Genomic DNA, 25401 nt, shown 5'->3' with positions numbered 1-25401 from the left:
CATTCTAAAGGAAGAATTGGAAGAAAAGTGCAAAACAAGGCAAAAGTCAAACAGGAGTGAAAGAGACATCACTAAGGAGGGATTCAATTCACTACACAATCAAATCTAATGCATGCGCAAAATGTCAAGCTTTTTCATCCATAGCAACACTGTTTATAATGAATACAGTGCATGAATGAACAGTGAGGGATGTAACCTATTGATTCCTAGCAAAAGCTCCTGAGAGCTCCCGTGTGAGTGGACAGAAAAGCAGTAAAGACTTGGAGACAAATGGCAAGACGTAAAGGCAAGAAGATGGATAGATGAATGCAGGGGATCGATCTTCGGATGAAGAGTGGAGTTCCCTGAGGGAGAGCGGGGCCTTTTTAGCACCGTGTGAGGAGAGAGTGATGATGGCTTCCGCAGACTTGTGTTACAACAACCAGGATGCTAAGATAAGACGTGCATATTTGTGTGTGTGTGACTTCAGCAAGGTGTGGTGTGACAGACGGTGAGTGCTAGCGACAAACGGAGCTCTATGAGAGAGGAGAGGAAGACATACTGGCTCTCCATAGCTCAGCTGCACGCCATGCTTCTGGGAGGACAGCCAAGCCCGGCCCACACTCGGCCAGTTCACAGCCAAAAAGACAACACAGACATTTTGCTTTGGTTTGGATGAAGCTATAGATAAATCATCGCACCCTCTTTTTAATTTATATTTGGGGAAATCCCACTTTAAAATGATCCAAATAGGCAGCGAGTGATCTGTTCATGGTTTTCTCCAGTGAAATCATCATATCAAAGCACACATTGCAAACGAATTGATTCAGTGGGAATTGCTTTTACAACTAGAATGATAATCAGTAGATTAAAGACATTCGCTGAAGCTGCACAACCCTAATTCGGATCAGCACCAAATTGTCATTGTGAGACAGACGCATTTTTTATGTCAAAAATGTCCCTCCTTAAAAAGTTAACATAAAGGAAAAGTGATTCTGGATCTGACCAAAATGTCACATTTTCTTCTTTGGCCTATGCCCTAAAAATCAGCTGCCAAATATATTTAGTGTGTGATACCCATACATGATGCCTGTATATATTGGGTGACTGAAACATGATTTTGTGGAAATAGAAAATTAAATTGCTTCACAAGCTCGAGAAGACTCTAATGTCACTCACCCAGATGCGTGTCAGGTGCCATCTTTGCAACAGATTAGGGTTCTGAAACATCCACATTGCTCCCCACATCATCATTGGCGCTGCAATTAAACAATTCTGTCATGTGTCTCCTGTGCAACACACTTCACTGCATGGATTGCTGTGAGAGGGGAAAACAACAAACAACAATTTCATCATCTTTTCATCATGACGTACAATGGCGGCACGGTGGCCGACTGGTTAGAGCAGTTCACAGTTCTGAGGACGCGGGTTCAATCCCCGGTCCCGCCTGTGTGGAGTTTGCATGTTCTCCCCGTGCCTGCGTGGGTTTTCTCCGGGCACTCCGGTTTCCTCCCACATCCCAAAAACATACATTAATTGGAGACTCTAAATTGCCCGTAGGTGTGAATGTGAGTGCGAATGGTTGTTTGTTTGTATGTGCCCTGCGATTGCCTGGCAACCAGTTCAGGGTGTACCCCGCCTCCTGCCCGATGACAGCTGGGATAGGCTCCAGCACGCCCGCGACCCTAGTGAGGAGAAGCGGATGTGTGTGTGTGTGTATATGTGTGTGTGTGTGTATATATATATATATATATATATATATATATATATATATGTGTGTGTATATATATATAGTGGTGAGTGGTGCAGTGGGATGCTTTTTATAGTGTCTGAACACCTGTAAGAACCTGTGAATTGATGTCTTAATATAATCTGTGTTATTATTAGTGGTCCCAGCACAAGCAATTAAAGCCAACTATAGCATGTCTATGGAACTTATTAGTGAATGAACACCATATCACATGCATGCCAATCAACTGGTGTACGCAGTTGCTGAGTTGGCACATTGAGGAAGGGAGGGCCCGGCCGCCTCCACCTGCAAGGGGCGGCCAAGCCAGCGAGCCCATCCCACGGGGGACCCAGCCAGGGGGACGCCATCCAGTCCCCAGGACGGACCGCTAGCCCAACCGAAGTGCCCTGACTAGTCCCAAAGGGAGGAGCACGGGCACCGGACCACCACCCCACACACCCATAATGAGCTGTATCAAAAATTCTGCCATTAAAAAAAGATCATATGCTTAGTTTTAATTGAGATCAAACAAATTAATTTACTAATCATGTTAGTGTGCAATCTAATTGAATTTATGAATTTAAGGTTAAATTAAGACAGACTGATACCGTACTGAAAACTGCTCTTTAGAGGACAGACCTCAGCCAAAGCAGAGAAATTCTACACGTTAATCAATACTCCCGTTATATTAATATGATTTTCTTTTAATTGATTGTCATTCATCATTCACTGAGAAATTAATGGATACATTATCAATGCTTGACATTGCAACGTTAACATATGCACAGATGTTATCTGGTCGATTTGGTTCTACACCAAAATATAGTGGGCAATTTCCTTGCACCGAGCTCCATGCATCCCCAAAGTTTGTGGAAATTGGGTTGATTAGATTCTAGGTGAACAACCAAAGGGCAGTAAAAACATAACCTTCTCAACACTGGCGATTAACCATCTCTCTGACGAAGTCATTGAAAACTGGAGGTACTGTTCTGTATTACATTTGTTGTGACCTGTGAGTGCAATTCCATTATCAAGCAAGTACCTCATGTCTAAATTGTGAGGCTTTATCCAGACATCTGAACAAACCAGCAATGGTGACTCACAGTTACATATTCACATCCTCGAGTGCGGTTTTTAGCCTGTAATGTACAGAACAGATGTCCATTGTCTGCTTTAATTGATGTCAGCGCCCTGAGGCGCATCGCTCCATTACAGGATGTCTGTCTTGCTGTGCATTTGTCCAAAAGAACCTCGCCCACCAGCTGCACAACACAGGCAAAGCATATTGATTATGCTGGTCATGGAAGCAGAATAAAATCAAGGGGCGTATTTTTCTGTCTGACTCATCTGACAGAAAGTAGGGGGCTGGAAGGGTCGAAAGAGGAAAAAAATAAATAAACTCCTGCATTGGACAACAGAAGCTTTAAAAGCAGGTTGATTTATTGAGTATGGGCGGAAAGGCACTGATTGAGCGTGAACAAACATCACTGAGTAGGTTAAGTTATGCAGCATCGCATGCGATCTGATGGCTCCTGGTGGGCAGACCATTAATGAAAGTTTATATATATTGTACATACAGTGGAACCTCGATAAAACGGACCCCGATATAACGGATATCGGATAAAACGGATTGTCGGGAGTGAACATTGTGTCCAAAAATAGTTTCCATTTGTCACTTAACAAAGTCTGACAAAGAATTGGCCGCTGTTGTTTTATTGGCGCTGTGGCGCAATATACTGGGAGACACGTGCTTCCTGGTCATAGTTAGCCAATATGACTACATCCAACTTACGTGGTGGCCATGTTGAATGTGACAACATTGCCACGTGGCTGCCATTATGGCAGGAGTTCATCTATTTTAGTAGCATATCTAGCACAGTACTCTACGCTGCAGAGAGAGCTCACATGGCTAGCTGCGGTGTTAACACAAAGAGGAATATGACACACAAGTCTCTGGAGTCTGGAACATGCTATTTTTGTTAGTCACATTTGTTGTCAAGCTGTTCATCAAGCTGTTCATCTGTGGCAACTGAGTTGGAAATAGGAAGCGCTTTTTCTTCGCGGCTCATAAAAGCGACTCGGCTTTGACGAGTATGTCAACAATGTCTACATAAAGCACACCAACGGTAAGTTTGGACGCATTTAAAAACTTTTCAAACATTTTCTAGCTTTTTATATATTTATTTACAATACATTTGCACTTTACTGAGCATTTTAGGCCAAGAAAATAGTACAAAACATTAATTACGACCTGTATAGTAATATGGGAGCATAGGACCTAAAAAAATGTAACGGACAATCGGCTCTATCGGACTCCCTGCCCATATTAGTCCATTTTATCGAGTTTCCTTCCAGTGGCCAGGGTATTATGCGAGCGGGGTATTCAATTACTGGCAGGGCATAGGTGTTAATGCTCTGGATCTTATTCTTGCCATTCAGAAAAATTATTATATTGCTTGATTAAGTTTTGTAGGCGGCACGGTTGGAATACTGGTTATCACATCTGCCTCACAGTTCTGAGGCAGTTCAAATCCCGGCCTCACCTGTGTGGAGTTTGCATGTTCTCCCCGTGCCTGGGTGGGTTTTTTCCAGGCACTCCGGTTTCCTCCCACATCCCAAAAACATGCATGGTAGGTTAATTGAAGACTCTAAATTGCCCGTAGGTGTGAATGTGAGTGCGAATGGTTGTTTGTTTATAATGTGCCCTGCGATTGGCTGGCGTCCAGTTCGGGTGTACCCCGCCTCTCGCCCGAAGAAAGCTGGGATAGGCTCCAGCACGCCCGTGACCCTAGTAAGGAGAAGCGGTAAAGAAGATGAATGGATGGATGGATGAAGTTTGGTAGTGAATTTGCCTTAGGAGGTAGTGGGGGTGCTATCCCAGCACAGCCAGAAGATACAAATAAATTGTTCCAATATGCATTTTATCCATCCATCCATTTTCTATGCTGCATATCCTCATCAGTGTTACAGGCGAGCTGGAGCTTTTCCTATCTGAATTTGGGGGAGAGGTGGTGTACACCCTGGACTGGTTGCCAGCCAATCGCAGGGCACATGTAGACAAACAAGCATTCACACTCCGAACACTCACACCTAAGGACAATGTAGAGTCTTTAATGAAGCCAAGAAGCATGTTTTTAGAATGTGGGAGAACCAGAGTACACAGAGAAACCCCATGCAAGTGCAGGGAATCATGCAAACTCCGCACAGGATGGGCAGAGCCCGGATGTGCTAACCACTTGTCCACCATGCCTGTGAATTTTATATTCAATCCAAACTAGTGATGTGAATGCAAAGTGTATTTAGTGTCTCACTATCTTCATGGTGCTGTTCTGTCTGTCTGTGTTCCTGTCGTCTCTTCCTGTCCTTTTGTATCTGTCTCCTTACAAGGTTGCCTAGGAAACTGTATCATCCTTGTCACTGGCATATGCGATTTTGTATTGCATTACTTACGCAAGGAATTTTTAAATCTTAAAATATCTTAGCTTTTACAAACCCCACAAATGAAGACAACATATCAGGCATTTAACAGCTTTGATCGTACTGTGTTGTGTGCTCTGATAATCTCAACACAGCACACCACACACAAAGATTCTGTTCTCTAAGACAGAAATCTCACGTGATCAAATGGGATCTATCAAACACGAAACGAAACATAACAACTGCGAAACACAAGATGCAACATGGAAGAGGACACACAAGAGGAGGGAGTGATGTTGGAACTACCTTTTAAGGAAAAGTCCTAAACTAAAGAGAAAGAAAAGTCTGGGGGAAAAATCCTGGAGGCAGCGCTGAAAGCTGACTTCTTTTTGGGGAGAGATGTTACTGTAAATACAAGTTCTCAGGCTTCCCACAGCTCCATGAGCTTGTCCTCCATTTTTGAGTCATGTGACCTGGAAAATTTATTTGGATCCTGGAATTAAAAAAAAAAAAAAACTTCTAAAACTGAAGAGTGTAGGTGGATGTTCCCCACTAAAATCATCATTTATTTACCAATTTATTATTTTTTTATCAGGCACAGATTGGGTATTTTACCAGAACGTACACCGAATGCATTATACATATATGATACACAACTAACTATACACTAATGCTTATAAAATCTCGCTAATGTTTGATGGGGGACTATTCAATTAAATTCCAAAAACATTATTTGGCCCGCGGGGACAATTCAAGGCGTGCCAAGTGTGAACTGCTCGTGAGGGTGAAACACGGCTGCCTTCCTGGTCACAGTAAGGGACCTCTGATGGAAATTGAGTAGTGAGGCAGCACAATAAAAACGAAGAAAATGGCTTCAATTTGGCACTTGGCTCCAGGAGGTTTACTGCCACAGTGGGGCAGTAGTCCATTAAGAGATCATCTGTGGAATGAAACTTCCTATGCTTCATTCACTGCCTAATGGACAAGGCAAGTGTTGATAATGTTGATGGCCGGGGATGCTGATGTCTGTCTTTTGAGATTTACAATGAAAAAAAAAAGATATTAATAAAAGTAGGGACTTGACATACAGTGATTATGGCTCGTAGGTCTCAAGAGGGTCCTTCATTAACAACAATGCACAAATCAATGTTTATAACCATCATAAAAACTGCAAACTAGAAAGCCCCCCTCTAGCACAATGCATCCACAAAGTGTTCTTTACACACAGTAAAAGAAGCTGCCTGGCGTTGATTTAACATTTAGTCCAAAACTCGACTCTCGTAGATTTCCTCAAATATTATTCAAACATTTTTGATCTTATGATCAGTCACAGGATGTTTTCTGTGCTTTGTACAAATTGTACTGGTCATCCACCTTATAATAATCTATCTCTTCTCATATTCAGACTGCAAACCGTCTTGTATAGATTATTATTCAATTAAACATTAAATTACCAAATACCAGTAGATATAGGCCGACAAATATTTTGCACACTTACAAATGTCACGTGTACTAATTGGTAATATGCACTATGCAGATGAACCTGTACATATATGACCGTTGTGCTATGTAATAATAGTAAAGTGGTTATTGTCATTTTTTCCACTCGTCATCCCAGAGTTGCAAATATATTGTCAATATGTACAGTGCCGTGAAAAAGTAATTCCCCCTTCTTAAATTCTCACTTTTTGTGTTGCTTAATTTCCCCACTTTACTGTTTAAGATCATCAAACAATGTAAATACTCTGACAAAGGCAACCCAAGTAAACATAAAATGCATTTTTTTTTTAAAATGGTATTTTATTTATTAAAGAAGAAAAAAAAAACGATTTAAAGCTATCAGGCCCTGTGTGCAAACGGAATTGCCCCCTAACAACTGAACTCAAGCATTTTCTATAACTGGCAATGAGTCTTTCACATCTCTGTGGAGATATTTTGGCCCACTCTTATTTACAGAATTGTTTTAATTCAGCAACACTGGAGGGTTTTCAAGGATGAACGGCCTTTTTAAGGTCATGCCACACCATTTCAATAAGATTGAAGTCCGGAATTTTTGACTAGGCCACTCTAAAACCTTCATTTTGTATTTTTGTAAGCCACTCAGAAGTTGACTTACTGGTTTTTTTGTCTGGTTGTCCGGCTGCAGAACCCAAGTGCGCTTCGGCTTGAGGTCAGAAACCTTCTCGTTCAGGATTTTCAGGTAAAGAGCAGAATTCATGGCTCCAACAATAACAGCAAGTTGTCCAGGTCCTGAATTGAAAAGCAGCCCGAGACCGTCACACTACCATGTTAGATTGTTGGTATGTTCTTTTTCTCGTCTGATCTTGAAATTTCTTGGATTGTTGCATTTTGCTGCAGCTTTTTGAGATTTTTTGGCCAACTTTATTTTGTCAGACAGGTTCAATTGAAGTGATTGCTTGATTGAACAGATCTGCAATAAATCAAGCTTGGGTATGGCCAGTGAAATGAACTCAGCTTTTAAAAAAAAAATGTGATTAGCCACAGTTAATTCATGATTTAACAAGGGGGGGCAGTTAGTTTTGAATAGTTGTTTTGTTTTGTCTGACAGTTCATTTGTTTGATTAGCTTAAACATTAAAGTGGGGAAACTATCCCCAAAATAAGAAATACGTTTTCGTGGCACTGTAGTAAAAAAAAAGAAATCATGTGAAAAACTGAAAAGGAGAATGATCATCATGTGAGAAAATATAAAGTATAGATAATTTCCTGTTTTTGTCCAAGTAAAGGAGAAAGTAAGAAAATTAAAACAAATAGAGTGGAAAGATTTTCAGAGTAAAGGCAAAAGCAAATTTAATGGGATACACATACAGAGTTACACAGGAAAGAGTAAAGAAAGTATGGATTATTCATGTGTATTCCCAAAGTAGAAAAGGCTCCTTTTTGATGAATGGTGCCCAGGGCGCTCTTCCCTGCTCAATACCAACATCCCAGGCAGCCGAGCCTTACGCTGCTGCACGCAGTCAGACACCACGATGAGCTCTCCCGCTAGCACAGACAGGGCCGGCGGCTTGTCATCTGCTCACTATATTCAAAGTTATGATGATGATGATGATGATGTGTGGGCCAAAGCTGAAAAGGTTGGGTAAAAAGCAGTAGAGAGGTTGTCGGAAGGATTTTTTAGGGTGGAGTTTGAAGGTGGTCAGCTGAATGTAGTCAACGTATCATTCTGCAAACTAATTCAAAAACAACTTGGGTGTAAATTTGTGCATTCATCATCCTTTGCACGTAGTTGTGATAGAAACTTGCTAGATACCACTTTATAATCAACAATTACAGTGAACCCGTTTATCACAGGGATACCTTCCAGACCTACCCCACAATTGGTGAAAATCCACTATAGAGAGACCATATAAAAAAAAAAATTAATACAGTGTTTAGCCCTCCCACACAAAAACTTAAAACAAACATGTAAATCTATTATTAAAAAAATAACTGAGCATAAAATGTATAGAAAATACTGTACGGATGGTAGTGGACATGCATGTGCCTCTAAGTAGGGCCTGGTGGGGTGGCGTGTGACGTCTGTGGGTCTGCGTGAGTCTTTGTGTAAGAGCTGTGGCCAAGAGCAGCTTCTGCTTGAGTGTGCTCACTATGTTTTATCGTTCTCTTGGCTTTCAATACGAACCACCGACTGGGGTTCTCCTTTCCCACATCCAAGGACATTATAGTAAGCGAGTGCTATATTGTAAAATCCCATTTAAAAATTACTTTATAAAACGTAGGGCAGGGGCACGAACGATGAACCTTGATATAGGGGGAACACTATATATACAGCGGGAAAGACTAACACTGTTAAAGGGGTATTAAATTAACAATGTCTAATATTGGGATTGTAATTTGCAGTGCTGTAGAAATGCACTTAATCAATCCAAACCAAGTGGACTGTAGTAAATGTCCCTGTAGTGAAGTGAAGTCCCTGAAGTGAAAATTATTTGAGTCTTATAAATTTGACACGACACAGAGAAGCGTGTTAACAACCTTGTCGAATTTGAATGATTAAAAAAAAAATACAGTACAGTAGAACCTCAAGAAAACAAACCCCGATATAATGGGTAACCCTAACCCATTGACATAGCCATGTGATGATGGTTCTACCAATTATCTATTGTGCATGGAGCAAGAAAGAGTGGCATGGTTCTGAGGAGTACAAAACTGTCTTTGGAGTCTGGAACATGCTATTTTTGGGATAGTAAAGTTTTTTTTTTTGTCAAGCCATTCGCCTTTCGCAACGGATTTGGAACTAGGAAGCACACTAATTCCTTGCAGCTCATGAACGTGACTCGCCTATGATGAGTACTGTACGTCAACATTGTCACCATGACCAAGCACACCGGAGTGGTAAGTTTGAATAAAATGTGAAACTTTCAAACATTTTCCAGTTTATTTTATTCATTTACAATAACTTTGTACTGGTGCTGGGTGTTTTAGGCCACGGAAAAAACCTACAAAACAATTTTGTACTGTACAGTAATATGGTTGCATATGGCCTAAAAAAAAATACAAAAAATAAAAATAAAATAAAAAGTGCTTCAATGTAACGGACAATCGACTATATCGGACAACTATTAGTCCGTTCTATCGAGGTTCCACTGCATATAAAATGAGGCTTCAAAATCATGAAAGATCAAGCCATTGTCTCCTCGCTCAAATGCTGTGGGCGTGTCCATTGAATGCAAGAATCTATGCCCCGCTGAAAAAAAATGCATCTTTCTTATGCTTACACATTCATACGTGTTTGAGCCATGAAAATATATTCTTTTAAAGTCTCAGGTGGTTGGAAAACATGTCACCGGGTCATCTCAGGGCTTTACCACACAACGACGAGGTGCTCTAAAGCAGCCATGCCAGCACCAAGTCCCTGTCACCAAGTCCCCCCCCCATTCTCGCTCTTCCATCAATGAGGCGCTCTACATAAAGCGGCCACACCAAAGTGAAGCCCCGGCTCTGTTTACCCCCCCCCTTGTTCTTCCGCCTTTTCTCCGTAACATGCCCGCACTCACAGCCAATAACTAAGGCGGGCATGCAAGAAGACTATCCAAAGGGAAGATGCATTTTCAGGGTGCAGGCTACAGCTAGCTGCACCCTGCACATCGCAATTGCGCAGCATAACAACTGATGCACACAAGGTTTTTCGACAGTGCGGGAGACCCATGTCAGTCCCAAAGTGTGTCCCAATTTAGCCACGAAACCTGAAATGGTGAAAAACACCATATCTGACTGACAATGATCTACAAAGGTGCAAAATAACATATTTAGGAGTAAATCTCTGAATTCCCTTTAGGATAATAGAAAGCTATTTCGAGACTAATGTCACAGTGCTGAATATCAGAAGGAGGAGTTTGCTGAGGTGATTGTGCTTTCTGTGCGCATCACTGAAATAGCTTCGCCTCGACATGGGCTCTGAACTGAGGATGAACTCAAGCTTCCTCCAGCTCCTTTTAAAAGAGGCCTATCTACAGACAGCATGTGTCTGCCAAATTTCTTTAGGCAGACTTTTTGAAAGACACAGAATCAAGGGAGGATGAGCCCATTGTGGGCCAAAGCCCAATAACACACGTTGCCTGCAGCCAGCGACAACGCATATACATGGTGATCGTGTTGTCTTGCCAACAGATGAGAAACTGACTAATACTGTGATTTTCACATTTATTACACATTACACAAAGAGGCGAATAAAACGCTGTAATGGCACACTAGCCATTCAAAGTGCCTTAGCAACAGTTGTGCCGCGGAATCGATTGTCAACGTGTGACTTTGTCCTCCTCCAATTATGTCGCCTATCCGCAAAGGGGAGGAGTTATCCACATAGGCGATTGCAGCAGCCTGGTGAACAAAAGGGTGGAGGATTCAGAAAAATTGCTCTGCTTGGACCATCAGTATTCCCTTCACATTTGCTGCTATCACTTCCACGCTCAGTGAGAGTACTATGTAGCCTTGTGTGTAATTAATCTGTCCCTTTGCAGGCAGGACTCATGTTGCATGAATGAGCTGACCAATTAGGATTACCTCGAATGTTTTTTTCTGATCTGTTGCTCCAAATCGTTGACTGCGAGTGAAACTTTTGCTGACAGTTCCGTCCCTGAAAAACAAGGAAACATTTCATCTAGCATTCCGACTCAGCAGGACTGAAATATGCAACAGTTTTGCTGCCACAACCTTATCTTTTGAATCCCTAAGGACTGACCTGACTAAATAAAAAAAAATAAAATGCTTGTAAAACATGACCCAGACAGATTCTTTTTTGGTTTACTTTGCACTTTGAAGTGAATGTACAAAGTGGATCTGCACTCACAGATTGTGACTCAGTCATTTTATCTTATTTGGTTGTGCTGCACTCTCTGGCTGCTCAGCCTCCCCGTAGGCCTGCAATTCTGGGAGCTCAGTGGAGAGTCTCCTCCTGGGAGGTTGCTGTGTGAAGGTTGGTGTTTCTAACCGCACACTCATAACTACCCCACCCACAGCAGACATCCACTTCACTGGGCCTGATATACTCACACAACAGAGATTTCTAGTCAAACGCTTTTGCCCAGTAAATGCTATTGTGTAATTATTACAATATTACAGTTATTATTACAAGCAATGACTAGATCAGACAGAAACAGGTCTGCCACAACATTAACTATATCTACACGATAACAAAAAGATCTAATATTATTGAAAAAAATTCATTTTCAAACATAGTAATGATCACTACACATTGACACTGTCAGAGACCTAAGCACAATAAGGTACCAAATGAAATGTTCATCGAGTCTTTTTCACTCATTAGCACTCATCAGAAGTTAAAAACAACAGCATTCCACAGGAGTCAAAAATGTTGCCAACCAAATGAGATTATTTCGCAAGATCTTAAAAAAATACACTTGCATCATAATCAGGAGTGCAGCTCAAAATGCCAAGCTAATCACATGAACCTTTAGAAAGCGCTAATCAAATATGATCCCTCTCCCTTCAGAGGCCTATAATCCCTCTTAGCAGCGACGCAAGGAACGTGCCACCTGCTTCCAGTCATACAGCTTGAGGCCCAAGTGCCCTTGTGACATCACACAGCCCTTAATCCATTAAACAAATGCAAAGCTTCATCTCGATGCCACTGCTCGATCTGGACTCGCCACCATGAATAAATATAGCCACCCTCAATTTATCATGCTCTTGATCTTTTGATTTAGCTGTCAGGGTCCAGATTTGGATTCGGATGCAGAACATCACTAAATACAACCGGAGAGAAGAAAGAAGTTTGCACAAACCCAACAATTCCATCCTGGTAGGAAATTAAAAAATGCTTTAATATAACGGACGACGCCCCGCTCCTATTAGTCCTTTAAATCTAGGTTCCATTGTACTTCTTAACCTCTACTTGAATATTTTTTTGTCAAGAAGAAACAATACTTTCTGCTCGCAACTTTTCATCTACAGGTATCATTGATTGCCTGCGCGATCTATTTTTGATTCATCAGAGGGACTTCTGTCACATGACTCTGTCACCAATTTAACGTAACTACTAGTGACGACTGACTCCATTTCACCAATCAAACAGAGCCAGGCAGTCACATGACCGTAGTCACGGCAGCGGCTCAGGCCCACACAGAAAACAAGTTTGCAAAGTAACTTATTTATGTGAAATATGACAAAAATCTATATTTACATTACAGATAGGCTCCAGCGCCCCCGCGACCCAAGTGAGGATAAGCGGCATAGAAAATGACTGTATGGACAATGAAAAATAACAGCTCGGTCAAGCTGTAAAAATGTCGGCCTTTCAACCTGTAAGAACTCGGAACTTGAGAAACATACGACAGACTGCCCCGGTCTGTGTTTCCAAAATTTAATGCTACATGGAATAAAACCAAGAGGTCAACCACAGCACGTGAATGCAAATTGCAGTTCGTTCGACCCACTCAGACTCATTGAAGTTTTATGTTCCGTGCTTTAAGAAAGAGTTTTGCGTATTCAAAGGGAGCAGGGAGAAAAAAAAACAATCCGCAATGTAAGCACAGTACTGAACGTAAAGATGGAAGTTGGCAGAACTCACGTTCTTTTTAATCACTAAACAGATGCCAGCATTACTAATAAATGTGGGTGAATAATCTCAGCCTGGTGAGTTTATTGTGCTGGTTCACGTGTGTGAACAAAGTTCGTTTAAGCCCATTTATTGTTATCTATTTTTTTTACAATGATATTGTTGTGTGATATTAGAATTTACATATTTCTATTTTATATTTTTGTTTATTTGATGTTTATGCAGGATTTAAAGAATAAATACATCAGGGATTACTCACCAGTTAGTCAGTACTTGAGTATTTTTTTTCACTGGATACTTACTCTTCCTCAATTAATCATGTTCACTTTTACTTGAAGCATATTATGCTTAATTCACAGTACTATTTTAGTTACTCTAGCCACCACTGATCAAATCACAGGTAACATTACTGAGGAAGTAGATCAGTAATTCACCTTTTTGGTTGTCATTTGTATTTGCCCTTTTATGGTAACAGAGATAGTTTAAACAATGATGCAAACATCAGAATGCATTAACTTTGACAAAGACTATGATCCTAGAGGACCAAAATGCTGCGGAAATAAAAGTCATTAAATTTGCAGGCTTTCTTCATCGCTCGACTGGCTGCTTACGGGAAGGGGACAGCACTTCATAACAGGAAGTGTTTGCCTCAGCACATCCTCTTGTTTCTCATTCATCTTACACATAAAAAATAATGAACGGGGTTATGACACCTAAGATGCTTTTTGCTACTGCAGTAGTCGAGAATATTTTTATGAACCAGAGAGGACACACATTCAACTTTTAAATAGAATAGTACTAAAAATGCTCTTTTGCCTGCAGATCATAGCAAACTCATTAACAATTAGTTATAATTATGACACTTCAAAATAAAGGAAGATATTGTAAAGAATATTGCACATTTGGTCGTGTATGTATATATCCATCCATCTTTCCATTTTCCGTACTGCTTATCCTCACAAGGGTGGCAGGTGTGCTGCACCTATCTCAGCTGATTCTCGGCGAGAGGCAAGGTATACCCTGAACTGGTTGCCAGCTAATTACAGGGCACATATAAACAAACAACCATTCACACTCACATTCACACCTATGGGCAACTTAGTCTTCAATTAACCTTCTGTATATATCCATCCATCCATCCATTTTCTGAGCCGCTTCTCCTCACTAGGGTCGCGGGCGTGCTGGAGCCTATCCCAGCTGTCATCGGGCAGGAGGCGGGGTACACCCTGAACTGGTTGCCAGGCAATCGCAGGGCACATCGAAACAAACAACCATTCGCACTCACAGTCATGCCTACGGGCAATTTAGAGTCTCCAATTAATGCATGTTTTTGGGATGTGGGAGGAAACCGGAGTGCCCGGAGAAAACCCACGCAGGCACGGGGAGAACATGCAAACTCCACACAGGCGGGGCCGGGGATTGAACCCGGGTCCTCAGAACTGTGAGGCTGACGCTCTAACCAGTCGTCCACCGTGCCGCTCTGTATATATCATGAAATGAAATAAAGAAACTTCATGTTATGGCTTCAACAAACTATTTTAATTGTTGGTCCCTCCTGTATAAATATTTTTTTATGTTCATCATAAATATTGAGGCTATGTAAAACATACATTGGCTTTGTCAGATATATTTTTGTTTAACTGTTATTAGATAGTTGTTCTAAACAATTGTTGCACTGCAATTAGCTTTGTGTGTGGGATGTGCCTCTCTCTGTGGGATGCAAAACCATGACTTTATTAAGTCATTTTGTTCATGTTTAGTAAACAAAATATTTTTTGTTGTTTCAGATTTCAAGAGCCCCTCCCCCATCTCTACCTTTTGTCTCTGAGAGCTGCAGTTTGTTGTTCGAAGCCCAGAAGCGCTGGGTCTGTGGCTGGTTGGCCTGCCCCCTCTCGTCTCCTCAAAGCTGCTGGCAGATGAAATATTTATGACTATAAGGCTTGAAAACCTCACATTCCATTTGAAGTGCTGCAGCTTCTCTGATGCTGCCCCCACTGATGGCAACTGTCTCCGCCATCTTCATTCGTCCAGCACTTTCCTTCCCAGTGGGAGGTATGAAACAAGGTGTGAGGGCGGGACGGTTGTCCGTGACTTTTCTGCTTTTCACTAATCAAGGACATATTTATTTTTATTTTTTTTTATTTTTTACTCTAAGTAGTGTAAGTATAAGTGACAGTCCATCATGGCAAAGAAAATGATGATGTCCCACTACATATGCAACACAGCATCCTTTGAAAAAAACATTTCATTTTACATCTAAACATTTCGTGTCTTGCAATGTATTTTTTGGGGGGGGAGTGGGGGGGGGGTAATCCAAATATATAATTTCACTTTCTTATTAAACTAAAAGAACGATCTGACATTAAACAGATTTTTGGGGAAGTCCAAGCTTAAAAGACTGAAGAAGCATAATGTGCTATGCAAAATGTACCAAATGGTTAGTTACCAAGTACGATCTGAGTCCAGAAGTGACTGAATGTCACACACACTATAGTTCTGCTATTCAAAATGCTATACTGAATGGGGCATAAGACAATGTTTTTTAACAAAAAGGCATAATATAACCACTAATGACCGGCACATTTTCATACATAAACACATAGGTGTCATCTTATGACACCATCACCATTCACAACAACCAGAAAATATATTTTCGCACATCAGCTTGTAAATTTGTAAGTGTGAGAAAAGAGGAAATCAACATATGTTTACTCAGTTGCTCATTAGCAACACAATGATAGTATTGATTCACTGCTTGTTTGGCTTCTGACAAAAATCCAGAATTTTAATTTGCATCGGCATTTCAGTATCAAAGTTCATCTACACCACATGAAAATTTTTAGATTAAAGAATTGGTGTTCCAAGAACTGAACAAAGCCTGCTCTTATGCATGGATGGAGTCACATTGGTTCCTAAGCAACAGGCAATTTCACAACACATGCTGCAGATTTTCAACAGGTTTCAAGAACACTGCACGTCACATCAGATGGCAACCTTGAACAAACAGCTCCACTCGCTTCTTGATGGAAGTCGTCTGGATAATTAGTGCAGCACAATGAAGCCGCATTCATCTTCACAGCAAGGTCCAAGCACCACATGAAATCAAGATTCTCCTGCACAACCTGCTGTTGCCAGGCCAGACTTAGGTTGCCATGCTTCATTTATTATGATGAAAGATGATATTCCAAAAGGCTCTGGTCAGATTTTTAATAATGGAAGTATCATTTGTTTCCATGTGCATGTGTTTTGTATCATACATTTCCAAATAAACAATTAATGACAAGTGGGGGAAAAAAGTAAGGCTGACATAGTTTCTTCAGTTCATAAAAGCACACAATTTTGTGGAATGTTGTTACTGTGTTTGAAGAAACAGTTGAGTTCAGCAGACTTTGACATAGATTTTGAGAAATCTGTCCAAAAACAGATAGTGACGAACATGCAAGAAAGCAAATCAGTATTATGAAACTGATGACCCCAAACCACGATTTTGCTTCAATAAACATTTAACACTATCATGCACATTTAACACTGCATCATACACTATAAATACCCCACTGCCAGAAAGCCTGAAACCATATGGGAAGACTAAAGTAGATTTTAAGGCATTTAATTAATAACACCCGATGGAAATGCCTCCACGTTTTAACTAGTGAGCTAATCCTCAAGTGCAATTTGTAACGTGTGCAATAATACCGTTATTGTCCAACGGGTATTGATATAGATTAGTTGATTTGTGTGATTTGACTTGATTTGTTTTGTTTAAATGCACCTTAAAGATGTAGCACTTTTGTTATACTACTGTTGCAGTAAAAGCTTTTACTATTCTATATATTTACACACAACGTGTAGTTTGTCTGATACATGTTGGTATATTAAGTTACGAGATGTCAGGCAGACAAGTTAAATCTCAACAAGTATTGATTTTGGTTTGGGGATTTAATGAAAAAAGAAGTGAATATCCATCCATCCATCCATTCATCCATCCATCCATTTGCTGAACCTCACTAGGGCTCTGGGCGAGAGGCGGGGTACACCCTGAACTGGTCTCCAGCCAGTCATTCGCAAGGCACATATGAACAATCAACCATTCTCACTCACATTCACACCTACGGGCAATTTTAGAGTTTTCCAATTCACCTACCATGCATATTTTTGGGATGTGGGAGGAAACCGGAGTACCTGGGGAAAAACCCACGGACGGAGGCACGGGGAGAACATGCAAACTCCACACAGGCGAGGCCGGATTTGAAGGGGGGAAAAAAACAGCAACCAGAGAGGAGATATGTGAGAGGTTTACTTCTGTTTGTTGGCTTCTGACCCTGAGCAATTACATGGAGCTGAGGCTTGCCGGGATTCTACCTGTCAATCAACTATTCTCAGCAAAAGAGAAGAGTCAATACGGGTAACAGAAACACAACCATGTTCTTATATTCCTTGAATGTGCTTTATCCTAGAAAGTGAGTTATTCAAACAAAAAGATACAAGCTGACAAAATCTATGTACAGCATAAATTGGTGGGAACAATGGATCATTGTCGAAAGGATAGATGCAAATCATTGCAGATTATTTGCATGAGTTGTACTTAATAGCAGTCTAAATGAGGGTGGCGGATATTAAATTGTCCAGCAGCATGTGCACAACCGCTTGGACAGATGACACTGATGGTTACCATGATTACAGAGCAAGACAAATACTTGCTAAAACTGCACAGAAGAATGTTAACATTCAAAAAATATACCCGCTATTTTATAAAGACGTATTATTATTCTGCAGATTAAGTCTTTAAAAAGGAAGACAGAAGAAGGAGACGAGAATACACTATGGAAATGCAGAACGTTACACCATAAGGCCTCAAAATATTTGTATCAATATTGGATTTGTCTTTCTTAACATTAAAATGTTTTACAGCTGAAGGCATGTAGTGTCTAAGTGCTGCAGCCCGTTTAAAAGTAGGAAGCATACAGTGCTGATACAGCGCTGTTCTTCAGAGGAAAAATTCCCAGCAGGTTAAAAAAAAGTGCTTTTCAAAAGAAAAGAAAGGAAAGGAAAAGCTAACAGTGAAATTGGTTTTGCATATCAAATGCTGCCAAATCGTAATGATTGGGAACAGCGTGAAAGCATCAAGGCTCTCAGAAAAACAAAGCATATATTTCAAAATATGTGATAGTATACTTATGAAATAAATTACGTATTTAATTTCAGTGAATTTTCTAACCATGTGTTACTGTATTACAAGCCTATCATCGTGTGCAACCTTTGGGGTCTGCTATAGGCGAACGGGCCCCGAGGTGCCGTTATATCCTTCCACCTCCCATCGACTCACTGCGGCACATACGTGCTAATGACAATCTGTCACCTTCCTAATGAGGTGAGGTGCTTGGTCACGTGCAAGAGCACAGAGTTGCTCCTTGAGCTTGGAGAGATAATCACAAATTGAAAAAGTGTGTCAGTAATTAAACTGGAAGCAGTATTTTAGAGAAAACCAAAAAAGGGGAACTCAGACATGACAGGATGTATTGCAAGCCTGCCAAGGCATACCACACCCCCTAGGGGTACCCTGACTAGGTTATCATGTAACCTCACTGGGAAATATGACTCACTTGTGTGTGTGTGTGTGCTGGCCATTGCAGCAATCAATGTGATGATGTCAATGACAGTGAGAAGATCCTCAAATGCAAATACAGTACATGATACCACTCAGTTGCTTACAAAAACATGTCAATGCTAGTAAATAATTGCAATATAGCTTTTTTAAATGTGGGGGGGAAACAAGGTATGAAGGAATAATTGCCCATTTTTAGCATCTTGAAACTACAAGCCGTCAATAAGGATGTAAGCCTACACTTCCTGATTCTAATGTATTGTAGCCTACATATAGATTTCTGGTCAATAATCTCTTTTCCAACTGGAGCACTACCAATCCAAGCACTGCCTATCAGTTTAATTTAGAAATCAGACCATGTTTACTTTACTAAAACCTGATTTATGGTGGCAGACACCCCCCTTCCGGTGTCAGATGAAACCAGCTCTTTGTTCACGTGGCGACATGTGGAGAGAAACCTTTTGCTAATGGAGGCCGGTTTGAGTGATCTTTGTGGGGAACCTATGTGGTGTGACAGCAATGTCTCAATGGGACTGACCGTCACGTTCAGAGAACACACACACACATTCCCGTCCACTCAGCCATTTGTGACGAAGCGACTATTACAAATCATCCCAATGGTCATTGACCACACCCCAGTCTTCAAAGAAACCACTGCAATTTATTTACTGTGACACATGGGAGTAGCGAGGAAACTCACAGTATAGTTTAGATCTCTGAGTTAAATTGCCATTTAGAAAACCAATGTACAACCAAAAAAAACTTTGTCCCCAATCTTTACATATCTTCTACCTTGATTAATTATTTCTGCCTCATAGATAACTCAAAGTGCCTCAAAATGAAAGAGGAATGCTGGTCAAAATGCAAATAGGTGATCAGGTTCGATTACTACTGATATTACTGTACTTGGTTTACAACTATTACCATGTTTGTTCATGTTATTAATCCCTGTATATTTTCAGATTGAAGTGGTCACCCAGTCACACATTCATTCATTGTTATTTATATCTGAACATAAAAGGCATTTTCTTGTGTGTGCATAAGAGGATAGGGTGCACAGCTGTTGATAACCCGTGCAGGCTCCTGATTGAGCCTCATTCCAGCAGAGACGTGTGAAAGGCAAACCTCTGTGAACACAGACTGTAGCCATCTGTAGCAGACTCACTCTATGAATACATTATTCATCAGGACCAATCGAACACTGGACCGGGAGGGAAGAGCGTCTCTATGAATCCGGTCAAATAATGACAACAAAGGTGCTCTGCTCTGCTCTGCTGATAGACATGCGCAGCGACCACAAGTCTTAATACACTGCAACATGCACTGATTATATATGAGTCCTTGTCCTTAAGCATGAACCCGACCAACACCATACGATTGCTGCTTTGCCATCCTGTTTATGTATGTGTGTTTGTGAGTGAGAAGAAATATCGGTAAGTCCATCCATCCATCCATCCATTTTCTACCGCTTATCCGAGGTCGGGTCGCGGGGGCCAGCCAAAAGACGTAGTCTCTCCAGCGTGTCCTGGGTCTTCCCCGGGGTCTCCTCCCGTTGGGACATGCCCGGAACACCTCACCGGGGAGGCGTCCGGGAGGCATCCGAATCACATGCCCCAGCCACCTCATCTGGCTCCTCTCGATGTGGAGGAGCAGCGGCTCTACTCTGAGATCCTCCCGGATGACCGAGCTTCTCACCCAATCTCTAAGGGAGAGCCCGGACACCCTGCGGAGGAAACTCATTTCGGCCGCTTGTATCCGGGATCTTGTTCTTTCGGTCACGACCCACAGCTCGTGACCATAGGTGAGGGTAGGAACGTAGATCGACCGGTAAATTGAGAGCTTCGCCTTTCGGCTTAGCTCCTTCTTTACCACAACGGACTGATACAAAGTCCACATCACTGCAGACACTGCACCGATCCGCCTGTCGATCTCCCATTCCATTCTTCCCTCCCTCATGAACAAGACCCCAAGATACTTGAACTCCTCCACTTGGGGCAGGATCTCATCCCCGACCTGGAGAGGGCACACCACCCTTTTCCGACTGAGGACCATGGTCTCAGATTTGGAGGTGCGGATTCTCATTCCAGCAGCTTCACACTCTGCTGCGAACTGCTCCAGTGAGAGTTGGAGATCACGGCTTGATGAAGCCAACAGAACCACATCATCTGCAAAAAGCAGAGATGCAATACTGAGGCCACGAAACCGGACCCCCTCTATGCCTCGGCTTCGCCTTGAAATTCTGTCCATAAAAATTATGAATAGAATCGGTGACAAAGGGCAGCCTTGGCGGAGTCCAACCCTCACCGGGAACGAGTCCGACTTACTGCCGGATATGCGGACCAAACTCTGACTCCGGTCGTACAGGGACCGGACAGGGACCGTATCAGGGGGTTCGGTACTCCCGAAGCACCCCCCACAGGACTCCCCGAGGGACACGGTCGAACGCTTTCTCCAAGTCCACAAAACACATGGAGACTGGATGGGCGAACTCCCATGCACCCTTGAGGACCCTGCCGAGGTCCACTGTTCCACCGCCAGGGCGAAAACCACGCTGCTCCTCCTGGATCTGAGATTCGACTTCCCGATGGACCCTCCTCTACAGCAACCCTGAATAGACCTTACCAGGGAGGCTGAGGAGTGTGATCCCCCTGTAGTTGGAACACACCCTGCGGTCCCCCTTCTTAAAAAGGGGACCACCACCCCAGTCTGCCAATCCAGAGGCGCTGTCCCCGATATCCACGCGATGTTGCAGAGGTGTGTCAACCAGGACAGCCCCACAACATCCAGAGCGTTTCGGAACTCCGGGCGCATCTCATCCACCCCCGGGGGCTAGCCACCGAGGAGCTTTTTAACCACCACAGTGACCTCAACCCCAGAGAGAAGGAGAGCCCGCCTCAGAGAACCCAGAGTCTGCTTCCTCATGGGAAGGCGTGTTGGTGGAATTGAGGAGGTCTTGGAAGTATTCTCGCCACCAACTCACAACGTCCCGAGTCGAGGTCAGCAGTGCCCCATCCCCACTATACACAGTGTTGGTGGTGCACTGCTTCCCCCTCCTGAGACGCCGGATGGTGGACCAGAATTTCCTCGAAGCCGTCCGGTAGTCTTTCTCCATGGCCTCACCGAACTCCTCCCATTTTGCTTCAGCGACCACCGAAGCTGCATTCCACTTGGCCAGCCGGTACCCATCAGCTGTCTCAGGAGTCCCACAGGCCAAAAAGGCCGATAGGACTCCTTCTTCAGCTTGACGGCATTCCTCACCGTTGGTGTCCACCAACGGGTTCGGGGATTGCCGCTGTGACAGGCACCGACCACCTTACGACCACAGCTCCGGTCGGCCGCCTCAGCAATGGAGGCGCGGAACATGGTCCACTCGGACTTGATGTCCCCTGCCTCCCCCGGAACGTGAGCAAAGTTCTGTCGGAGGTGGGAGTTGAAACTCCTTCTGACAGGGGATTCTGCAAGACATTCCCAGCAGACCCTCACGATACGTTTGGGCCTGCCACGTCGGACCCACCATCGGAGCCAACTCACCACCAGGTGGTGATCAGTTGACAGCTCCGCCCCTCTCTTCACCCGGCCGGGCCCCATGGGTGCTGGAGCAGCCACCATGTGCTCGCCTTCGAGCCCCACCTCCAGGCCTGGCTCCAGAGGGGGGCCCCGGTGACCCGCGTCTGGGCAAGTTAAAACTGAGTCCATTGTTTGTCGTCATCATAAGGGGTCTTTAATATCGGTAAGTGTAGATGTAAATAACACACCATGCATGCAATATATAAATGCACACTGTAAACACCCACACACACATAAAGCATGCAATCGCACAAGCCCACATCATCAAACAAACTCATCGGTACTTGCTGCCCTCAATTAGCTCTTATAGGGCATTTTGGCAAACCTCCCATTTTGAAAGAAATTACTTTTGACATTCTGGTCAGAAAATTCATCTCATAATTAAAAACCTAGGGATGTGAAACATGCAAATACACCATCAGTCTTGCAAGATGCACATCTAAATTCATGGCACATTTTCTCTTCATATCAAACTCGCCTGCTAAATGTTTTTGTACAGTAAAAACGTTTAGTTTTTGCAATCTGATTTGTTTGGCACTAAATGTGTCAGAACATATCAATTTTACAGAGTAGAAAACTGATTTTGCTTCCAGAAAAAAAGGGCTTTAACACATAAATATCTTAACTTGCCACCCTTCAGTTGTAATGTCATGGGATAAAATGGGATTACCCAAAAATTAACAACAAATCAATAACCCACCACACAACACAAATTACAGCCGCAAACAATAGGAAAGCCATTAAATTTATGTTTATGGACCTCCCAAACAACACGCACACAGAAAATAAGCGAATAGAGGACATGGCAAGGATATCATCAATCACATTGTAAAACTACTAAACACACAAACACACCTAATGTCTGTAAATCATTTCCATTTAAAAGGATTTTCCTCCTCAACAGATCACTGTACAGTCTTCCTTTTTATTCAGTAGGTCAGAGTAACAAAGCAAAACAGCATGAATCTGAACATGGTAATACACAAGCTTAGAGAACAACCACACTAACCCTGATCTGAGAGATAAGCAGATTGTGAAAATCAAATTCAATTCAAGAGTGTGTGCACTGTCTGGGGTGACGTATTGTCTATGAAACGTTTGTACAGATGATGATGAGGTGATGCGACCCTGCCTTCATGCTATGAATTCACGGACCAACCAAACCACAAGCACCTTAATAACTAACAGGAAAAGGAATATTTGTACTTAGCTCCTGACATACAATGTTTCATTTTCAGGGCTCGTAAATTTTTTTATAAATCTTATCTTTTTGGACCTGCTATAATTGAAGAAGAAGAAGGATCGAAGAAGAAGAATAATCACCTTTTATTGTCATGAACATGCATGCACGCACACGAAATTTGTTCTCTGCATTTAACCCATCACAGTGAACACGTTAGCAGAACACACTGGAGCAGGGGGCAGCTGAAGCACCCGGGGAGCATTTCGGGGTATGAGTGTCTTGCTCAAGGACATTACAGCCGTGAGTCCGGGGGATGTTGGTGGATGGTCCAGTCAGGGTCTTGAACCTAGGTCCACCACAGTGGCAGGCAATGATCTTAACCATTGGTCCACAGCTGCCCAGCAACATATCAACAGATGCAACCAGTATGACCGAAATAGGGACAATCGACAAGTTCAACATAATGGAACATAAATATTGTACAAGCTCTATGGTCGAAAAAAAGCTGTTATGGGGCACTGGCCGGATTTCAAAAAACATTTTTTACATAGGAAAAAAACAAGTAAAAATCATCTGTTCCAGGGCCAAACTGTCATCATCACAATACCTTTATTAACTGTTCCAATTTAGCTTCATCGAAAACTGCCAACGCTGCTAAGCAATCCTTTCATGTCGGCTCAAATCTGCATTGCCTCCCACAAATCCAATTATGTCCTAATTGAGTGTTACAAGGCTCATTGATTATGATAGTGGCAGCGCAGCACAAAGCACAAGAAAAATATTGCTGGGAATTAGCAATGACTCCCAGGAGACCTTCGGGTGACAAGATTTAATACAGAGGCAATATTTTGCCATGACTGAATTTAAATCCATCCATCCATTTTCCATGCCGCTTTATCCTCTACTTGCCAAAAACCTTTTTGAAGCACAAAATAAAAGAATGAAAATGAAATGTATAAACGCAATGCATAATTTCCCAGCTGCCTCAATCAAAACTAGTCTGTGTTGGACTAACTGAGAATGTTAAGGGAGGCCATGCCAGTTGCTCATTTTGATGTAGTGTGCACTTATTGTCTATAAAGGGAAAGTCATGAGAAGGCCGTCTAAGCCAGGCACAAGAAGGGACGATTTACATGGCACGTTTGTAGTTCCTCTTTAATGCCACTGGAAGAAAGCTATAAGACTACAGTAAACGAATAACCATGGACTTATAACGTAAACTCCCCTGAACATTGCACCCCCAACAATGAAAATTCATGTTTAGAATATTTGATGAATCATAATACATGATAACAGTGACAAAGTTGAAAGTACCTAAAAATTGCAACACTGCCAGTTGATTCAAATATGACAGGAAAAGAATAAACGCCATTCGTTGAGTTATTTGACAAAACTACAACAACAATAATAATAATAATAATAATTCTGCTTTAAAGACGACATGCATTTTTCCCAGGTGTCCTAATAACATGTCTGTGACATCCTTTAGTCAAAATACCCATGGCTGAAAACAATTTAGACATACACTATACGCCAAAAGTATTCGCTCACCTGCCTTGACTCAGATATGAATTTAAGTGACATCTCATTCTTAATCCATAGGGTTTAATAGGACATCAGTCCACCCTCTGGAGTTATAACATCTTAAACTCTTCTGGGAAGATTGTCCACAAGGTTTAGGAGTGAGTACATGAAAATCAATGACCATTTTTCCAGAAGCGCATTGTTGAGGTTACACCGATGTTGGATGAGAAGGCTTGGCTCTCAATCTCCGCTCTAATTCATCCCAAAATCTTCTAAAAGGTTGAGGTCAGGATTATGCAGGCCAGTTAAATTCATCCAAAACAAACTCTCGCATCTGTGTCTTTATGAACCTCGTTTTGT

At 42.2% G+C, this 25401-nt stretch overlaps 1 long non-coding RNA gene across 1 annotated transcript in view; it reads right to left on the bottom strand.

Moving 5' to 3' along the window:
- LOC133478447 (uncharacterized) overlaps positions 1-15164 on the bottom strand; it is a 40734-nt gene extending 25570 nt beyond the window's left edge. The window contains exons 1-3 of the long non-coding RNA XR_009788678.1: positions 14981-15164; positions 11152-11224; positions 1159-1297 (exon numbers count right to left, since the gene is read on the bottom strand). This is a non-coding gene — a long non-coding RNA (uncharacterized LOC133478447). The remainder of the gene's footprint in view (positions 1-1158; positions 1298-11151; positions 11225-14980) is intronic.
- Positions 15165-25401: the final 10237 nt, after the last annotated feature.

This window comes from Phyllopteryx taeniolatus, chromosome 5 (assembly GCF_024500385.1).
Source record: "Phyllopteryx taeniolatus isolate TA_2022b chromosome 5, UOR_Ptae_1.2, whole genome shotgun sequence".
Lineage (NCBI taxonomy): Eukaryota > Metazoa > Chordata > Actinopteri > Syngnathiformes > Syngnathidae > Phyllopteryx > Phyllopteryx taeniolatus.
Note: the sequence above shows the minus strand (reverse complement) of the source record. Positions and strands in the feature narration are given on the sequence as shown.